The sequence below is a fragment of the Ambystoma mexicanum genome, chromosome 4q, assembly GCF_040938575.1.
Source record: "Ambystoma mexicanum isolate Mex_15411 chromosome 4q, UKY_AmexF1_1, whole genome shotgun sequence".
NCBI lineage: Eukaryota > Metazoa > Chordata > Amphibia > Caudata > Ambystomatidae > Ambystoma > Ambystoma mexicanum.
This window is the reverse complement of record NC_090928.1, coordinates 1260150606-1260172107: the sequence shown is the minus strand read 5'-3', so window position 1 is coordinate 1260172107 and position 21502 is coordinate 1260150606.

Below are 21502 nucleotides of genomic sequence, written 5' to 3'. Positions count from 1 at the left end.
ATGTTCATTCCTCCACCACTATTCCCTGAGAGTGTGTGTGTTAATGACAATGATCTCAGTTCTCCTGTTTTCCGTCAATCGCCTGCCCAGAGGATCTTCTTTACAAGCGTTGGATTGTTATTTAAGGTGTCTACAGAAGACCCAAGGTTATACAATATTGAATCACACTCTGATTTCCATTCATTCAAAACCCAGTCTTTATTTCCTGGTTTGTGCATTCTGAGTACTTCGAATTGGGGTCTGCAATCACAGAGGTTTGCTTTCCCGAATAGCATCGACTTATTCCATATTACTTTGGCACTTAGTGAGATCAGCCCCAATTTGTGCCGAATCACAGCTATAGGTGTTGCTATTGATTGTCGTCCAAAAGGAGCCCTCGAGAGGGTCCGAGAGCTCTGGCCGAAAACCCAGACATGTTTTTCCCCCGTAAATAAGTACTGGGGACACTTTTTGTGTATACAAGTTTATTATTGGTTGCAGCGAGAATTTTCCATATCTTCGTCCACCGCCTTTCCTTGTGCAGTAAGTCTTTTTGCTTTTAGCCTCAAATCGTCCAGCCAAGCTTTCTCTACTTTTGACGAGCTTAGCAAGATGCCCAAGTATTTCATTTCCTTAACTGGTTCCAGTCGTTTCCCATCCAATAGCCAGCTTTCTTTAAATTTCTTCTTTCCTGTGGCATCGCACAATATCATAATTTCCGATTTTTCTGCGTTTATTTTCAGGTAATTGTTGGATACATAGCTCAATAGCTGGTTTAGAGACCTTTGCAGGCCAATGCTAGTCTGATCCAAAAGGATCAGGTCGTCTGCATATAAAAGTCCACCAACCTCTATGGCATTCAGTTTCGGTGGAAATGAGTGTTTATTGTTGGGTATCCTTTTCATATCTTCAATGAAGAAACTGAATAGGGTGGCCGCCAACGGGCATCCTTGTTTTAGCCCCTGGGTAGTTTTGATTCTCTTTGACGGATTTCCACGATGGTCCAATTTGACCTGAATATATGTCTCGGAGTATAGCTCTTTCATGGCGTCCAATACATCACTGGGGCAGCCTCTGGATTCTAATTCTTTCTATACCAATCTTCGGTTCCTACTATCGAAGGCTTGCTGAAGATCAATACTGGCTACGTAGATTTTTTGTTTTTTGTTTGTTGTTAAGTGCTCTTTTCTTTAGGAGGCTGAGTGGAAATAGGTTGAGAACACAAAACACTTCATTTACAAAACCCGTCTGGCGATTGTCGAAGGATTGGCCTTTTTAATCCAATCTTTCAAGCGTTCCAAAAGTAGCGTGGCAAAAATGTTCCCAACAGAGTCAAGGAGAACGATGGGACGGTAATTTGTTGGTTGTGATCGGGCCCATTTTTTCAAATTAGGGACCATAATTGCTGATTTCCATGATTCCGGAACTTTGTCAATTTTTGCTATTCTTTTTAATAGAATCTCGCAGAAATTGGACCAATGTTCTGGAGCTTCTTTTAGCACTGCCTTCGAAATACCATCTGGCCTCGGTGCTCGTGATCGACTTGCCTTTTTGATGAGCAAGTCAATATCCTCTCTTTTAAACTCCAAATTCCAGGTCTGTGAGACTGTATCCTTTACCTCTGTTCCCTTTTTGCTGTTATTTACATCTTCAAATAGTGTTTTTAAATGTTCTATCCAAACTCTCTCCGCTATTGGGTTTGGAAGACGTGGGTCCATTGAATCTCCTCTTTTGTTTAACAATTGCCATAGGTTCCTACTATTCGGGTTACCCAAGGCTTTTAGCATGGTATCTGCGTCTCTTTGGAGGACTACTGCTCTATAAGACATATGCCAGTTCTTATATTGCTGTCTTATTTTCTGCATCAAATCCCTCTTGTTGGTCTGTTTTGAGGTTTTCAGAAGTAGGAGATCATTCTCAACAACTTTTTTTGTTTGGCCACTTCTGTGTTGTATATGTGAATTGCTTTAAATCCGGGCTTCAAATGCTGGTCATTGCTTTCTTTAAATGCCAATAGCGTCTGATCATACGCCACTGAACTTTGCTCCTGATGTTGCCACACTTCCATTTAACATGGGGATATCCTTTGGTTTGTTCCGCAGTTCATTACGTCCTGCCTCTAGTTCAACCGTTTCCTCCCAGCTGTTCTTGAGCTCTTGTTTCATATCCGAAAGGGTAACAATAACGGGGTCATGATCACTATGAGCAACTGCTTGCACCACTAGCGACTGAATACTCAGCAGCAAATTTCCTGTAATGAAAAAATAGTCAAACGTAGCTTTCCTAATACCATTGGACCAAGTAGGAGCAGCCGGTATATCGCCTTTGGCGTTACCATTAAGTCGATGCATGCCTTTTAGCTCCATATCTTCCATCCAGGCTTTGCCCCAGAGACGTTTACTGGCCTTATTACAGGTTTTGGTCGCAGAGACCTCCAGGGCTTCTTCCAGACAATTAGCATTAAAGTCCCCACAAATCGCAATTCTGATGTTTCGATGTTTCACAGACATCTGGTCAATCCAGTCCGTTACTAGATTTAGGAAAGACTCTCCCTCCACTTTCGCCGGGTTCCAGTAAACATTTATTAATAGGAGGAAATCATTATTTCTTGGTATCTTTCTTGCCAATTTTATTAATGTGATCTGGATATAGGGATTCGGGTTTATGGCTTCAATGACTGTCATGTCAATCCCATTTTTTATCATAGTCAGAAGGCCGGAAGAGGGTCTTCCAGGAGGCCCCCCTTCGTGGGGTTTAATAGGACCATATATACATCCAACAAAGGGGGTTGTTTGAGCCAGGATTCTTGGATACATATTGTATCCAAATTTGCCATCGGTTGTCGCCCCTAGTGTTCCAACTCCCTATATTCACATCTGTATGGGACTTTTGCCTCAGATCCTAGTCCCGGGACGTTCGTAGCTAACACGCTGGCAACCCTGCTCCAAGATGCCGGATCTTCCAGGGGGTGTGGCTTAACGGCCATATGCGGTGCTACAGTAACGTTTGGGTTCGAAATGGTTCTGACCTTAATAGTGATCCGAATCTTACTTAGGGGTTCCGTTTCTTTATTTGCTGTTTGAGGGTCTTTAATATTGTTACCTCTATTTGTCGTTGGATCCAAGTGTTGATTTGAATCCAGATCCGACCACAGCAATCTCTTGTTACTGACAGGCATCGTTGGCAATTCTAAAGTATAGGCACTTATTGGGGAGGCCGGCCCTCTTGATCCTCTTTGATGATAATTTTGGAGGGCCCCACTTCTCTTAATGTCAAATCTTAGCAATCGGAAGTCATCAAATGCATCAAGCATTAGGGTGTTTAGGGCAGCAGAATTTAATATCAGTACCACTGAGTCGTTTATTTTCTCATCAGGGAAACTCACAATCCTTATATCTTCTGACCGGATCTCTCTCAGCCGTGGAATGTGTTGCAGAAGCTTCATTATAATTGTCCTATTCAATATTAGGCCATCCTCGGATCTCAAAATTCTCTCCAATGTGATTATAACACTCGGAGCCCAACCAACCGTTTTCTTGTCAGTTGCCTGGTTGGTTGATTCTGGTTGTAAGTTATGGACTGGGGCATTGCTAAATTGATCCAAAGCATTTATGTCTTTGAATAAGCGACCCTGCATTGGTTTTATGAGAAGGGACTTCATTATAGATTCCTGTGATGAGGCAGTGGTATTCAGTGTATTCTTTGGCTTGCACTTTTCCCTCTTTTCGCTCAAGTTCATGAAATGTGAAACAACTTTGTGTGTTCCTGAGGGGGACAAGCACACTTCTCCCTCTTATTCCTTGGCGAAACCTTGACTCTTCCTCACTGACTCTTTTTCTTCTGGTCATTAGGCCCTCATAGACCGACAAGTCAAGAAGTTCCAAAATACATTCTTCGATCTCGCTGTCCCCTTCTTCCATTCCATTTAGACTCCTAGGAGGACGTTGTTCCTGTGAAGGTTTAGATTGGTTCTTATCCACATCGTTCACTTTCAATTGTTCTTTCCTTATTGTGGAAGGGAATTTTCCTGGGGCAATAGCCACTTGCATCGTATTTCCACAGATTTGTGTAGAGGCGACCCCTGCCCTGTTATCAGTCAAGTTTGGTTGGTTGTTTGGAAGGCCCCTTATTTTGCTGGTTAGTGACGTTAGACCATGAGGCAATTTCCCAGACACCCTCCAAGAATATACGCTTGTCCAATTTAGCGTCCTGCAGGAGATCTAGCAGGGATTTAAGGATAGCACCTTCAATTTCCTCTTCTCTCCCCTTTTTCTCACGCAGCGCTTCCATTACTGATTCCACGTATATTAATTTAGAATTCATCAGGGCTATCAAAGTCTTTATAGTTTTCGCTTAGGTTCTCATATGATTTGGAAAAGGGGCCAGATTTATAGCAACTGCTGAGGTGGTAGCATCCTGCATCTCTTCTGCCCATGGAGGGTGTCTCCAGAATTTGAGACTCAAGTTTGACATCTATAGGTAGATGACTGCCTTAGATTTTGACTCTTCTCATGTTCCCATTCATAGATTTCACTGTGATCTGAATCGAGGTTTGCGGTCACTCTTAGATCCTTAGGGGGAGCCCCTCCAACCCCCTTTACAAATCTATCTGCTTTCTTCCTGTTGGATCCTTTTTGGGATGAAGAGCGGCCCAACATACAGCCCATAGCTTTCCTCCACCAGATTAGACAGCCGTTCACGAACAAGGTCAGAACTCGGCTCCATCGAGGAGGGAGGGTGGGGAACAGGACCTGGAGAGTTAAAACGTTCACACCCCTTATGTTCCCTGACGCTGTTACTCTTTAGTTCCGAAGCACTGTCCTGGCTAGATGGGATACTATCGGGCTGCGGCGCATCCAATACTTTCGCCAATGCCTTAAGGTTGCAAACGGCGCAGCTCAAAGCGTCCACAGCAATAACTTTTGCATTGAGACGTACCTGACTCTGGGTACGCTGCAGCGCACTCTGGTGCGGATCAAAATCCATACGGCGAAGTAAGGGATCTCCTCAAGCAGAGTCACGCAGGTGTCACGAACCCTCCCACGAAAACTTTGCAAACGCTCTGCAAACACTCAGCGACTCTCCACATCCGGAGTACAGTTTTTGAGGATGTTTGCAACTGTCACTGAAGACAGACTCTGGGAAAGCAGGGAGGTACAGCACAGCCTCAGGGACAGGAAGCTCGTTCTCTAGTCACTTCAGCCAGTAGGAACACTCTGTAAACACTCGGCGATGCTCCACATCCGGGGGGAAGTTTTTGATGATGTTTGCAACTGCCACTGAAGCCAGACTCGGGGAAAGCAGGGAGGACCAGCACAGCCACTGGGACAGCAACCTCATTCTCCAGTCACTCCAACCAGTAGGAACACTCTGCAAACACTCTGTGACACTCTGCAAACACTCTGTGACACTTTTTGTCCGGAGTAGAGTTTTTGGTGATGTTTTCAACTGTCAATGAAGAAAGACTCAGGGAAAGCAGGGAGGCACAGCACAGCCTCAGGGACAGCAATCTTGTTCTCCAGTCACTCCAGCCAGTAGGAACACTCTGCAAACACTCTGCGATGCTCCACATCCAGAGTGGAGTTTTTGATGATGTTTGCAACTGTCACCGAAGACAGACTCGGGGAAAGCAGGGAGGCACAGCACAGCCTCAGGGACAGCAAGCTCATTCTCCAGTCACTTCAGCCAGTAGGAACACTCTGTAAACACTCAGCGATGCTCCGCATCCGGGGTGGAGTTTTTGATGATGTTTGCAACTGCCACTGACGCCAGACTCGGGGAAAGCAGGGAGGCAAAGCAAAGCCTCATGGGCAGAAAGCTTGTTCTCCAGTCACTCCATCCATCGGTAACACTCTGCAAACACTCTGTGACGCTCTGTGTCCAGAGTGGAGTTTTTGATGATGTTTGCAACTGTCACTGAAGACAGACTCAGGGAAAGCAGGGAGGCAAAGCACAGCCTCAGGGGCAGCAGGCTCATTCTCCAGTAACTCCAGCCATTAGGAACACTCGGCAAACACTCTGCGACGCTCTGCGTCCAGAGTGGAGTTGTTGATGATGTTTGCAACTGTCACTGAAGACAGACTTGGGGAAAGCAGGGAGGCACAGCACAGCCACAGGGACAGCAAGCTCCTTCTCCAGTCACTCCAGCCAGTAGGAACACTCTGCAAACACTCCGTGACACTCTGCAAATACTCTGTGACACCCTGCGTCCGGAGTGGAGTTTTTGATGATGTTTGCAACTGACACTGAAGACAGACTCAGGGAAAGCAGACAGCAAGCTCATTTTCCAGTCACTCAAGCTAATAGGAACACTCTGCAAACACTCGGCGACGCTACGCGTGCAGGGTGGAGTTTTTGATGTTGTTACTCAGGGAAAGCAGGGTGGCACAGCACAACCTCAGGGACAGCAAGCTCATTATCCAGTCACTCCAGCCAGTAGGAACACTCTGCAAACACTCTATTTTAGAAGGTTGGTTTGTTATGTGATTTGTGTCTTTTTTATGTAATCTTTAAAAAGAAAGATATAATGTTTGAACTGGGATGACACTGCTTTAACACATATCAGTATTCACTGGAGATGGCTAGATATGTGGTTAAGTGCCTAAATTGCAGACTCAGGTCAAATCCCGTCTTCACCACTTACCCATAGTGCGTGAGCCTGGGATTGTAGTGCTGGCTTTGCTGTATGGGGCATGTTCTAGAGTGTCACCCTTAGTGCTATATTATTGGCAAACTACCTTAGAAAGAGCATACATAATTAGGAGGTGAGTGTTCTATAGAATCACATTGTAAACCCCTGGGTGCAATGGGTGGGGTATTAGATTGAACACATGGGACTCTGTAAACTTGCGACCGGTGGATCCTGTTTATGTGAAAGCATGGAAAGTAGGCCCCCATGCATTTGCGAGTTATGGTCCCAAGCGGATTCCCTCTTCCATTTCCAGGGCGGTGCGAGGGGGCAGAGGGGGAATAGGAAAGGTGCGTGTATGGGATAGAAGAGTCCACGGCAGAGCCCCTTTCGACATGGCAACAGAGGCGTGACAACAAATTTGGAACCTCTAATTCGGCAAGAGGGTGATTGAGGTGCAGCTGCTGACATTTATCACCCTTGCGCCAAATGGGCGCAGAACTCTGACATATATAACAAGCATTGGCAATGCCAACAGTTTGGGCTTTTGTGTCAGCAAAGACACTTGCCAGGCGCACCCGTGTTGGTATTCTATGGCAATAGATGGTAGCAGGTGCAACATGGTGCTAGTACTTGGGCATCTAACAGCAGTGCATGGCAAATGACTAATACTTATTCACAAGCCAAAATTGCTGGCTTTGCCAATGCTTGTTTTGAGTGCAAAGTTACGAGTGCTCTGCAAATACCCCAGGGATACCATAACATGATTGTTTAAACCACCGGCTATGCTCAATGTTGTGCTATGTTAGGGAAATGTGCAGAGCGCAGCATACACCAACATAGGGCATCAGGGCGCTAGGCCAAGAAAGTGGAAAACAGCAGCAACCAGGACCAAAGACAAATCAAGGGGAGAAGAGAATAGTCTTTAGCTTTCGTCGGAAAGTGAGATGATACTGTACCAAGCGTCGAGAGAGTGGAAGGGAGTTCCACAGCTGAGCCGCGCGTACGGAGAAGGAACGCCCACCGACGCAAGAGCGCCGGACACGAGGGACAGCGATGCTGAGAGAAGCAGCAGATCATAAAAAGCGGGAAGGGGATACTGAGCAATTTTAGCCTGCAGATCGACTGGGCCGCACTTATAAAATGCCCGGTCGACAATTCACAGCGCCTTGAAATTGATCCTGCTGGCAATCAGAAGCCAATGAAGAGCATTGAGAGCAGCAGTGGCCGAAGAGAGCCGGGAAGCCCCCCCGAGCAAGGTGGGCCGCAGAATTCTGAAGGATCTGAAGACGGTGAATCAAATAAATAGGTTGAGCCAGGTAGAGGGAGTTACAGTAGTCAAGAGAGCCAGAGACAAGAGAGGAAACGACAACCAAGCGTAGAGAGGCTGGTAGAAAGGGAAGGACCTTACGCAGGACACAAAGTTTGAAATGAACAGTTTGACAGACTGCATTCACCTGGGGGAGGAGGGAAATTGTAGAAGAAAGCTTGACACCCACATTTTTGACAACAAGCGATTGCCGGGGGCGAGGCTTAAACTCGGGGGTCCAGAAAGCATCGGACCACAAGGAAACGTCTGGATGAGAGCCGACTAGGTGAACCTCATTTTTATCCCCATTTCGGCAGAGCCAGTTGAGAGCCATCCAAGCATGGATGGCATGGATGGGATGGATGGCAGAGAGATAGGAGCAGCACTGAGGGGCAGTTTCCGGACAAGCAAGATCCAACCGCAGCAGAATTTGGGTGTCGTCAGCGTAGGAATAACAACAAAACCAAAAGAGTGAATGAGAGAGATAAGAGGACGAATATACACATTGAAAAGAAGAGGCGAGAGTGTAGAGCACTGTGGGACCCCGCAGAGAAGCGAGAGAGCGGGTGAAGTGATTGGGGACAGAAACAGGGATTGGGAACGGTCCGTGAGAAAAGAGGCAAACCATTCCAAAACATTGCCAGACAAGCCCAGCTGGCTGAGTCTCTGCATCTGGAAGGTGTGATCTACGGTGTCAAACGCAGCAGAGAGATCCAGGAGGAGGGGAGCACCGCCCACAAAGAGGCAAACCATTCCAAAACATTGCCAGACAAGCCCAGCTGCAGAGTCTCTGCATCTGGAAGGTGTGATCTACGGTGTCAAACGCAGCAGAGAGATCCAGGAGGAGGGGAGCACCGCCCACAAAGAGGCAAACCATTCCAAAACATTGCCAGACAAGCCCAGCTGGCTGAGTCTCTGCATCTGGAAGGTGTGATCTACGGTGTCAAACGCAGCAGAGAGATCCAGGAGGAGGGGAGCACCGCCCACAAAGAGGCAAACCATTCCAAAACATTGCCAGACAAGCCCAGCTGCAGAGTCTCTGCATCTGGAAGGTGTGATCTACGGTGTCAAACGCAGCAGAGAGATCCAGGAGGAGGGGAGCACCGCCCACAAAGAGGCAAACCATTCCAAAACATTGCCAGACAAGCCCAGCTGGCTGAGTCTCTGCATCTGGAAGGTGTGATCTACGGTGTCAAACGCAGCAGAGAGATCCAGGAGGAGGGGAGCACCGCCCACAAAGAGGCAAACCATTCCAAAACATTGCCAGACAAGCCCAGCTGCAGAGTCTCTGCATCTGGAAGGTGTGATCTACGGTGTCAAACGCAGCAGAGAGATCCAGGAGGAGGGGAGCACCGCCCACAAAGAGGCAAACCATTCCAAAACATTGCCAGACAAGCCCAGCTGGCTGAGTCTCTGCATCTGGAAGGTGTGATCTACGGTGTCAAACGCAGCAGAGAGATCCAGGAGGAGGGGAGCACCGCCCACCCCCCTCTCCTGGTCTACAATCTGTGCCAGATCATCAACCTCTGACATATAGCATTTAAGCACCCTTAGGCTGCCTTCTGTTGAAGGAACGCTCAACCAACATAGCGCCATGTGCGCACAAAACCTGTGTCTGGGCGCTTCCCTCTGCTAATCATCTTTGATTTGCAGAGTGCACAGTGCACATTGGAATCCCTCCTGGCGCTTGACAGCCGACACTTCTCAGAAAAAAACAATACATCAGACATAAATAACTATTGAGACCTTAAGGCTGAGTAACTTGCACTCACAGAGGGATAATGGCATTTATAAATACTACGATCATATAAATGGCGCGTGTCCCACGTCAGTCTGTTTTGCAGATTTGAGAGAAGTAGTTCTGCTTATCACCATTATATTCACAACACAAGCGTTAGTGAACCCGAGTTAGGAAAACAATATTGTCATTTGTTGTCTCTGAATATGCTCGTGGGCGGGCCTCACTGTGTGTGCATCCACACGCGTGTGTAGAATACTTCATGCACGCAGCACTGAGGAGGGCATGGGGGGGTCGTGCGGTGGAGGTGAGTTGCGAGGGCGGGAACCGCTCAGTTGAATTTCTTCCTTTGAGACCACTCATTCATTCTCTTGTGATGCTGCATTCTGGGACAGGTGAATGAGCAAACCACCACACACTGTAGCCTTTTCACACCTGACGTGTCTCCCAATAACACAGCACAGCATTAGTGATTCTGTAGCGACAGCGTTTTCCCCTTTCCAGGAGTAGACCCGCTTTGCCCTGTTAGAAACGAAATCCCTAAGAATGCCATTGAGGCCCATTCCCTGATGGCAATGAAGACTGGCGGCGTGCTGTCACTCGAAGACCCCCGTTTGCGCACCCACCTGCTGACGGGAGCTAATTAACATGTACATGTCGGGCTAGCCATTTCCATGTTCATTATGCATCAGTTGTTTGTGGGAACATGAGACCTGTGTGCTGTGCTCCGGGAGGGATGGACTGCATGCATTGGACAGAGAAGGCGTGTTCTCTGGCCAATGTAAAAAGGAACCCATTTAAGTCACACAGGACATCTAGGGACTGACGGACGCTGGCTGCAATCGGCGCGGGTGCAGTGCCAGGCAGGGACGTAATTTCACCAAAATGGCAGGTGTAGCGGAAGTGACATCAGATGACGCTTGACCTCTGATGAAATCACAGGAAGTGATGTCATTTGACACAACGCCGAGTGACATCACAGGAAGCGATTGAACTGGACCTTTCACACCTTGACAAAATGGCATCACATACCATTGTTCCTAAGTAAGCTATGAAAAATATGGTTACGATATCACTGTAATGCAGTGGTCTTCAAACCTTTTTGGCCTGGCCCCCCCCAGCAAAATTTGGGCAGGCCGGCCCCCCCCCAAAAATGCCAAATGGACAGTATTTAAATGGCTATGAACTATTGCGCGCCGTCACTGTTAGGCAGAATCCAGTGCAGTTCCCTTAGGGAGCACTACACCAGATTAGGACTACAGGTGAGAGCAATAAATCCCCTTTGCTATCAGTCTGTACCACAAATATTTAGTTGGTAGCTGTGGCTGAGCAGTCAGACTTATCTCAAGAGGGAGATGAGCAGTATTCAGGGTTTACACAATAGGTCTACTGCACTATGGTACAAGGAAACACTGACCCAAGCTTTGTATTAAAAGGTAGTTATATATTTATTTATACACTTCTACTAAAACACATGCATCACAGTCATCAAGCAAGTTAAATTAAGTCAAAGGAAAATTATACACACTCCCAAGTTGAATTGTAGACCAAGTGAACCAGAGTGAAAACTGAGCAAAACGGCACAGTGACAACTACACACAAGGGATTCTCTAACAACTCCTCACAAGGGAGGGAAAACACACATTATCTAGAAATAGTTTCTTATACACCCTAGCAACACTTCCCATCAGTTTGTGGACCAGTTCAGCAAGACAGTGCATCAGTATAGGCAACAGTTAAAATGAAAACTGAGCAAAATGGCATTTCACAATGCTTAAGAATGGGAAGTAAAGGGTAGTTAAAAGAAATAGGTGCACCAACACAGTTCTCAGTGAGAATCAATCTAAAGAAAGCAGATCTAACAAATGTGACCAGAGTCAGTAGGCCTGTGCCAGAGTCAGTGGAAGGGCCCAGGAGCAAAATGTTCTTGTAGATGCAGTCAAGTCTTTGGTTAACGAATTAGAAAAGGTGGTTGCAGAAGTTGAAAAGACAATGTTAAGAGAGGGGGGCGGCCAACCCAACAGGTAGGTAAAGGATTTAAAACACCTTTAGTGCTACCGCGAAGAAAGGGCAGCCTGGCGGAACAATGTACCTTTAAATGAAGAAGTGGCTCCTGCGGCGGCGGTTGTTCCTGGTAGTTCCTGCAGTTCGGGTGATCCAGCAGAGGAAGAGAGGCTCTCGTCATGGAGGAAGGTTCGAGTTACTGCACTACCCAGGGATGAAACCAGCCGCGGTGCTGCCTGACGAATAAAAGGTACGCTCCTTTAAATCGTGGTCCGGGTGGACTGGTGCCTGGCTATCCGGCCTCCGAGTACAGGGTATGGGAGATTCGACCAAGGCAGGTCCGGGAAGGCGATTGGCAAACTGGTTGGCCCCACCAGCTCAAGGGAAGAAGGCTCTTGCAGGTGAAGATCTTCTCTCGTCATATGTAGAAAAGTGGTGGGACGCTGCAGCACGCCTTCACCGGTGGTTCAGTTGTTGCAGATGTCTTTGGCTTCTCTCCTCTTCGGCTTCTTAGTTCCAGTGGCGATGTCTTGCTCTTCCAGTCCTCAGGACCCTGCTTTTATGCAAAAAGATCCCCATTCTTACAGCCTAGCTGTCATTCACACAGTGGAGTTGTCATCTTGGCGGGAGACCCTCCAGCCTATCAGGATAGAGTGCGACACAATGGACCCACCCCAGTCTCAGTGGCGCCGAAAGGAGGGCTTCTTGGTGGAAGCCCGCCAAACGGACGAACAAAGGATCCCCGACCTGGGTTAGGAGTTTAGAGAAAGACACGAGAAAGAAGTTATATTACAGTTCTGGCAAATAAAACCTACCAGAGCAAAGTTAATATTAAAATGCACCGGCGGTATGTTAGAGGCTGTCAGAAAAAGTGGTAGCCTCGAACAATGGGAAAATCCCATAGGGAAATATTTGCGGTCGAATATTTATGGTAGTAACCACTGCCACCAGCCAGAAACATTTGAGAGAGGGACTGTAGGGTACCCTCTCGAAAATGAACATAGGGGAAAAACTATTAACCCCTCCCAGTACCTCCATAGTAAGATGGGTTGTACTGGTTTAGTTCATAGGATTTGACTAGTAAAGTCAATGGGAACTTTACATGCCCTGGGAGACAGTAGTCAGTCCCAGGGTATGGAATCTATGTTTGGGGGTTGCTACGACACCCCTGTGTCACTGCACTGAGGGTGCTGTGTAACACATGTGAATAAAGATGGTTCCTATGGGGTTGAGAAAGATCCCATAGGCATTAAACACAAAAATAGCCTAGAACACACATAGCAAACATGCCTAAGAGTGGGAAAAAGAGTCTCACTCTTAGCAGGTAAAATGAAACAAACCCTTCAAATCCAGCAAAGATGCTGGGGGACTATAGGTAAGGGAAATTAGCCATCAAATGAGAATTCTCCCTAACAGTCACTGCACCCTACTCCCAGCATAGTCCCTGGGCTCCCCCACCTGCTCCCATCACAGTCACTGGGCTCCCTCTCATCCCACTCTACCCAGCCCTTGTGCTATCCCCACCCCATCACAGTCCCTGGGCTCTCCCCACCCCGTTCCCAACACAGTCCGAGGGCCAGTGGGAGCTGGTGAATTTTTTAAGTGGGGAGCATAGATATTTCCCACAAAAATTCCATAGCGACAGAGAGCAGCAAGGTAGCCGGAACCAATCAAGACGGGCTCATTTTTCCCCCGTGAATTTCTTTAAAATAATGGGTTAAGATGTTGCATTTTTAGAGCATACTTAAAAAAAATGGGTAAAAAGCCAAACAGTTTGCAATTGGCTCTGGGGGAAAAAGGGAAAGCATGGTATTTTTGACTGGACAGCTAGGATATATTTCCAGTAAAGAAAATACCATTCCTATCCCCTGAGCTCCACAGAACCTCAGAAGGAGAGCAGATTTTGGCAGGAGGTTAAGGGTTTGTGCAACAAAGGCATTTTCAAAATCTAGGTTGCTCTGTCTGTATGTGCGAGGAGGCTCTCCCTCGCACATACAGACATGCAGTGCCCCAGCCGGCATTTCCAATGAGCTATGCAAGGCCAAAACACCGCCAGACTTGCATGGCTCAGTGAGCATGCACAGCTGGGGAACTGAAGTGTCAAAAGGGAACAGTGTTTCCCTTTGACAGTTCAGCCAGCCCAGGAGCACTCCCTCAGATGGAAAATGCAGCTGAGGGAGTACTCAGTGTTTCACTGGGTTGGCTCCTCAGCTCCTCCATAATGGGTGAGGGGGCCACTGGGTGGACACCCCCTCGCCCATAACGCATGAGCAGCCATTGAGCAATAGGGCAATGCCCGTACCAAAAATGCAAAATGCTAGTGTAGGCCAGTGAAAATGGGCCACTTTTTTGGCCAATGTGAGCCAGTTTGAAGAGTTACTTCACTATGGAGCTAGTAGTTTTGACCATTGAAGCTGAATACATATTCTTTTAATATCAAAATTTGCTTACATTCTAACAAAAAACACCCCCCCTTGGGTACTATTCAAGCAGTCTGTGACTAAAGGAATGAATATCCATTTGCAACTGTGGGCCACTTTTTCATTGGTGCCTGAGACAGTTTTATGGTCCAGTCCGACCATGTGAGCCGCCTCTGCCCATTTCCTCCAATCTATTTCCTCCAACCAATTTTTGGTTTAAATGTCATGCTGGGCTCTCACGCCCCCCTGGGATGCAGCCGCGCCCCACATTTTGAAGACCTCTGCTGTAATGTGATGTACATTTCATACAAGAATGGAGCACCGTATGCATCGTTAATATCTGTGTGTATAGGCCCATCTTACCAAATTACTGTGAATGCAAGCAGTTGTCCAAGGCCAAATGATAATGATCTGTTATCATATAGCACTTACGCTTAAGCACTTTATATAGAACAAATATACATACAATTTCACCCAACCTGTGTTGCTACTCATTTAGCAACCTCAGGAGGATGAATGGTTGAATTGGCCTTGCCAGGATTCAAACCTGCAACCACACACACACATTGCAGCAGCCAGCGCACAACGCACTGAGCTATCTTACCTGATATGTCTATCTTACCGACTATAGTAAAATGAGAAATTACATGTTTGAATGTTCTCAAAGTCAGAAAGAAAATTACTCTCTTTAGTGGATATCATTAAACTGGTAACTGAGCTTTAACAGCAGGCCAGTTCATCTGCAGGTCCGGTGCAATGTTGGCCACAGGTCAAGCCTGTGTGGATCTACTTTTCAGGCTTCAGGGGATGTAAAAATACATACCGTTGGGAGGGTTCATAACTGGGGGCGTGGCTAGGACGGCCATGTAAAGGGACGTGCTCCGGAGGAGCTCCTTCGAGCCTGTATTGATACTGGGGAAAAAGTGCGCGCACGGATGCCCGCCAGCACTGTGAATTAGCATCCGTGACCATGAAGGTGGGGGCCGTACTCGCTGAACCTTTGGTGCATATGGGATGCACGGACACAAAGTTATACCCATTTGTATAACTGCGGGCCCGACTCAAAAAATGGAAACAAAATGGCTGCGGGAACAAAGGGATTGTCGAGGGTCATGGGCGCGCTGCAGCGATAACTGACGGAAGGATCAGGCGGCACCTGTAATGGATTTCAGGATCCTGTTTTAAGCAATCGACCTGAAGGGGCCGTTGTGTGGAGAAGCGGAGGAAAGAAGGTGGACTGCCCGGGCTGTGCTTAGGCTTTGCGAGCCGAGGGACAAGATCGAGACAGCAAGACGCCCGAAGAGGCGTGCGCCCGGAGCCCGAATGCGCATAGATGGTAACTGCCGAGACCCGCCGAGCGAACTCGCGGCTGATGCTGGGCCCGCAGTGAAGTCAGACAGAACTTGGAAGGTGCCCATGGAGTAAGGCAGAGACCGGAGTCACGACACCGAGAGTGCGCAAGTACGAGGGTGGACACAGCCCACTCTAAGGGTGAGGCGAGCAACCAAGACACACATGGGCATAGCCGGTACGGCCCTAAGCTGCCAAGAGTGGCTTGGTGCCGCGCAGAGCTTTGTGCGTGGGGAGGTGCAGCTGGCTTACGCCGGGACAACACGGCAGGATGTCCAATAAAGTTGTTAGACCCAAGACCAAACAGCCCACGTTGGAGGCCTACACCAAGACACCCCCAGGTGCGGAGGGAGCCAAAAGCAAGGAGACCCCCACGACAGAGGCGGAGGCACCGGGCACAATCCAGGAGGTGCAAGCAGCAATTGCAGACTTGAAAGTGCCCTGGGAGACTAAACTGGGCCTGGCAATGAACGATCTGAAAGTGGGCCTGAACCTCAAGATTGGTGCGGTCCAAGAGGAAGTGAACCTGCTGAGACAGGACGTGCGGACGATTGCGGAGCGCACTGGGAACTTGGAGAAGGAGATGGCCCCGAATACTGCGCCGTGCGCCGCACATGGCTCGGACCTACATGCCCTTGTGCAGTTGGTGGGCAACTTGGAGGACAGACCAGAGGAGGCGGAAGGGCGGGCCAGACGAAACAACATACAAATTGTTGGCTTGCCGGAAGGAATGGAGGGGCCCAACCCAACAGAATATGTGGAAACCATGCTCCTGCAGGAGATAACTGGCGGGGCGCTGACCCAGGGGTTCGCGGTTGAAAGGCCTCACAGGGCCTTGACAAGGAGACCGCCCCCAGGAACCCCCCCACGACCGCTGATCGCAAACATTCTGAACTATCGAGACCAGGAGAAGATACTCAAATTTTTTCGGAAGGGAGGAACGATCGAAAGGTGGTCGGCAAAAATCACGGCATATCCGGACTATACGCTGCACGTACAGCGTAGCAGGATGAACTTTGGGTCGGTGAACAGAAGATTAAAAGAAGCAGACCATCGTTATATGTTGCTTTACCCAGCCAAGTTGAAAGTGTTCTACAAGAACAAATCCCTGTTCTTTGAGACGCTGAAGGATGCGATGGAATGGCTGGATATGCAGGGCCGCCCTCAGGAACCGGATATCCAGATGGGGGCTGCAGGAGATAAGTAGCACGCAGCCATGTCCTCCTCGGGGGACATGGCTAGGACATTGGGACTTGAATATAGAGTTAAAATAAGCTTGTGGGGAGTGTGCTGCAAGACAGGCTGGCGGGATCCGCTGGGCGCAACAACCCTAAATAGATAAGCGGGAGCACCTAGGAGGCATCCCTTGAACCCATTAGTAGTACACTTAGTTAGGTCACTGTTAGATCGGTGACGCCCTGCGGGGTCCTAGTCCTCGGACGCTAGATAGGACCAGATGCGGGTGGGCCTGAGATCCAGGGATGGAGCTGGGCATTTGTTGGGGTAGGGTAGGGCGGGGGGAGGGGTTGGTTTGTGTGCAGTGGGGTGGAGTTGGGGTACAGGGGGGGAATTGTTGAGGTTGGGAAGGGTAAGAGTCGGTAAACGGGCCATCACAGGAAGCATCGGAGGGAGGAGTGGATTGGGAGCAGATCGATTAGATGGCATCGGGTAATCTTATAGTGGTGACCTGGAATGTGCGGGGCCTAAACAGTTACTTAAAATGCAACAAAGTGATGCTGTATCTAAAAAGGATGCGTATTGATATAGCCTTGCTACAAGAGACCCACCTCACGAAGGAGAAGCTGGAGGTGGTGAGGAGAAAATGGAGGGGTAGCGTCATGGGGGCCACGTATTCGACATATGCAAGAGGGGTGGCCGTTCCAGGTGCTCAGTTCGACAATAGACCCAGAGGGCAGATGGTGATGGTAACGGGACTCCTGGAGAACAGAGAGGTGCACATCATCAATTTGTACGCCCCTAACCATGATACAGCGGCTTATTTTAGGACCCTATACATTAAGATTAGCCCCCTGGTGTGTGGCGCGATAGTGTGGGGAGGGGACTTTAATTGTACCTTGAATCCTAGAATAGACAGGTCAGATGACAAATCAGGAAGCCAGCGCCAGCGGCTATGCGCTGGGGACACTGTTGGAAGACCTAGGCCTAGTGGATGTTTGGAGGAAGCTGCATCCATTGGATAGACATTACTCGCACTACGCAGCACCACATGACTTGCACACGAGGCTAGACTATGTGTTTGCAGCTGCCGAGATATTGGGAGAAATGATGGGAGCGGAATATAAGGCTCACGTATTATCTGATCACTCGCCTTTGGTCGTAGAGTGGCGACACCAACCCCCCAGGGCGCGCATCCTGACATGGAGACTCAGAACTGAGGCATTACAAGATGCAGGGTTTCGAGAGGACCTGAGAGAGGCCATCGAGGAATATTTTGAAACTAACACGGGCAGTGTACGCTCTGTGGGTACAGTATGGGAGGCGTTTAAGGTGGCGGTGCGGGGGGGTCGCTATATCAAAATCTAAAGGGCTCCAAGGGGGCATTGAACGCAAACTTCAGGAATCAGAAAGAGAGCTGGAGGGTCTTATGCAAAATGAGGAGACTACCCGGGAGAACAGTGCCAAGATAAAAGACTTACAGTTAACCTTTAGTGGACTCTGGGATAGATTATGCAAATTAAATTACAAAAAATACACGGAGAGGCTACATGCAGGTGGGGATAAGCCGGGTAGATTGCTGGCCTGGCTGTACAAGAGCGAGACCCCCCGCTCAGTGATTAGAGAGATCAGGGATGCAGAAGGCCGAACCCGTAACACCCAGGAGGGGGTAAATGAGGAGTCCCTCAAGTATTATAGACAACTATATGAGGACACAGGGGAGGATATGAACCAAGACATACTGGGAACAATAGAGGATATAGGGCTGCCCACTCTGGATGACCTAGAAGGTGCAGATCTGGATGCCCCTGTTACCTCGGACGAACTGGAAGCGGAGATCCAACATCTGCCCACATGTAAAGCGCCTCGGTCAGATGGGTTGCCTAGCGAGTTTTACAAGACATATAAGCAGGAGCTACTCCAGCCTTTGCTTGACATGTTTAATGAAGCCTACGAGATGGGGGAACTGCCACCGTCCCTCCGCGAGGCAGTGATCATCTCACTTCTGAAACCAGGCAAGCCGGCCATGGAGTGCGGGTCCTATACACCCTTGTCCATGCTCAATCAGGACAGTAAAATACTCATGGCAGTGCTAGCCAATAGGCTAAAGAGGGTGATTGGTAAGTTGATACACCCAGATCAGACGGGCTATGTCCCTGGTAGGAATATCATAGACAACCATAGGAGGCTGCACCATATCATTGATTACACCGGGGAGGACACGGGCGAGTTGGCTATCGTGTCGCTAGACGCGGTCAAAGCCTTTAATTCGGTGCGGTGGCCATGGTTGAAAGTGACCCTGAAAGGATAAGGAATGGGACCTGGATACATCAGGTGGGTTCAGATGTTATATAGCACCCTGGTAGCGAGAGTTAAAATGGATCCACCATTTCAGACAAATGGCAACTCAGCAGGGGGACCAGACAGGGATGCCCATGGTCACCCATGTTATACATACTGGCGCTAGAGCCGCTGGCAATATGCCTGCGACAACAATACGGGGAGGTGGGGATTCGTACAAGCGGCATGCACCTGATATCGCTGTATGCAGATGACATGCTCCTTTATTTGCGCTACCCGGAGGATAACCTGCAATATATATTGGAGGTGATGGATCGTTATGCCACCCTCTCGGGCATATCGGTGAACCCCGGGAAGTCTAGTCTGTTCCCCTTGGGAAGGTATACGAGTGTCCCGTTGGAGAGTCTACCTATCCTGCAAATACCCTGGCAACCTGAGACATTTAGGTATCTGGGAGTAAACATTTATCATATGATAGAAACAGAGCACGAACATAACACAGAGAAAGCGATCAAGGGAGTTAAGAATTGTATGGTGTTCTGGTCTAGATTACTCCTATCTATGATGGGGAGAGCAGCTCTGCTCAAATTGGTGGTTTTGCCCAGACTCTTACATTTTTTTGTAAATGTCCCGTATTTGATTCCCAGAAGCTTTTTCAAGAGACTTCACGGTATGTGCAGGAGCTTCATATGGGGCAACTCCAGGAACAGAGTGGCCCTGTGGAAACTACAGAACTCGTGTGACAGGGGGGGCATAAACTTGCCGAACTTTGAGCTTTATTATCTGGCGGGGCAGCTGTTGTTTGTGACCAGGTGGTTGTTGTCAGAGGACTCGGCAGAAGCTAGAGTTTTGCAGGGCGACTTGGCTCCATACTTTCTGAGAGAGACTGTGTGGCTACAAAAGAGTAAACTGGTGGGAAGAGGGAGACTATTGGAGCTGGGTTGGGAGGTCTGGCGCAGGACGTGGAGAACGGTGGGTGATCCGGATCCGCTCTCCCAGCAGGTTCCGCTGGTGGCGCTGTGTAGAAATGACTCCCAATTGCTTGAGGTAGTCCGTAGATACTGGGAACCGATGGGCTTGGCCACCCTCAGGGATATATGGCAGGAAGGGGAGGTATTGGAATTCCGGAGTTTGCAGGAGGAGACACGGGTGCATAGAGGCCAATATATAATTTACACCAGACTCACGAAACGGGTGAGGGAGAGGTGGCCTGAGACGGTGTTGGCGGAAGAACCTAATGCTGCCCTGGAAATGATGTACGATGTCTCAGAGGGTGGGCACCAAATATCCAGGGTATACGAGCTCCTGAGAGCAAAGGCTGGGAAGGAGCTGCTTCAACTGAGGCAGGACTGGGAGGAGGAGGGAGGAGGACCCATGACAGAGGGTCAATGGGAGAGAGCTCAAAGGTATCATCAAAAGGTGTCCCGAAATGCGTGACTCCAACAGATCCAGTTGTATGTCACCCATAGGGCTTATCTGACCCCCGGGAAAATAGCCAGGTTTGGAGGCTCGGCCACACAGAAATGCCCCAGGTGCGTGGAGGTGGAAGCGGGGTTGCTACACATGTTCTGGGCCTGCCCCGAGGTGCACAGATTCTGGGACGAAATAAAGACTAAGATGGCCGGAGGGGGAGTGGTGCTGGATGTGGGGTCGGCTTGGGCATGCATGCTCGGCATTTTTCCCAGGCCACGCAATCTAAAGCACATAAGCAAGATGGAGGACCTGGCTTACATCCTGGCCAAGCGTAGGATCGAAATGGGCTGGAAGGCGGCCCACAGACCCAGGATGGAGACATGGTGGGCGGACCTCCTAAGATGGGCGGAAGCAGAATCAGTAGTATGGTTTGAAGCCGTTACCAGGGGGGTGAGGAGGAAGTGGGCCCCCTGATAGCCTGGTGACAATTAGTGACCTCTATGGTAAACCCCCACCAGGTTAACTACGAAACAGAAGACTCAGACGAATCTACAAGCACTGCGATTCCCGAAAACGCTCCTGTAGATGACACGGATGAGCCGGCTCAAGTTTATGCGGGGGTGGGGAGAGGACGGAGAATAACACTGTATAATGTGATAATTTGATACTGGTTATGTACGTCCTGAAGAGTTGTATTGCTTGTTGGTTTTGTTTGTTTCAAATAATAAAAATAAATTTTAAAAAAAAGAAAACTGTGTATTAAAGGATTTAGAGTAGCGCAGGGAAAGCATTGCACACACATGTCATCCTGTACTCTTGGCACTGGTTACCTCATACATTTAAACAAACATGCCATGGAGATGGGAAAAATAGACACATTGCCACAAAGTATTAACTGTGGCACAATTAAATCAAGGGCCACTTGATGTGCTATGGTCAAATATTTCTACAATGTACACAAGCTTTTAGGCAGAAGGATTTTGTCAAGTGACCGAGGACACCGAGATGGAATATTTTGTGATGATGGTAACAGAGACAATGAGACAATAGCAGAAAAGACATGCTATAACTGCAACTTGTGAAAAGCAAAATACATAGCCCAAAAGGAATGCTTATTATACTCTAAATGCTTTTTAGACGTTTTTGTCTGCTTTGTGAATTTGAGGTGTTTAAAAATAGACTAA